The sequence below is a fragment of the Nanorana parkeri genome, unplaced genomic scaffold (assembly GCF_000935625.1).
Source record: "Nanorana parkeri isolate BGI_ZX_2015 unplaced genomic scaffold, ASM93562v1 scaffold639, whole genome shotgun sequence".
In the NCBI taxonomy this organism is placed as follows: domain Eukaryota; kingdom Metazoa; phylum Chordata; class Amphibia; order Anura; family Dicroglossidae; genus Nanorana; species Nanorana parkeri.
Window position 1 is genome coordinate 216,248 of NW_017306907.1, and position 386 is coordinate 216,633.

Below are 386 nucleotides of genomic sequence, written 5' to 3' on the forward strand. Positions count from 1 at the left end.
TGTGTATCACAAACAATTGCCATTTCTAATAAAATACTTGTTTTTTCTTTTTGTTTAATCTCAGTATTGCTGATCTCCTTGAGCCTCTTTGCAGCCACATTCTATCTATATGCAAACACTCAAGTGATGGCTCCATAATTTTTTTCAGGGAGGGTTTCCTGATGTCGACAATGGTGGACCATGTGGAGCCTGTTGAATGCATGTTGAAACGGTCACTTGTAATCTCCAACAGAAGCCCTCATAACAGGGTGACAACACAGTAGCACAACTGGGAGACGGGGACATTGTTGTCACCCTACAACAGGAACTACCTGAACAAGAACCTTCATGCTATGATTCCCATGTATTATTTTAATAAAAAATGCAGATATTTTTTTTTTTTAAGA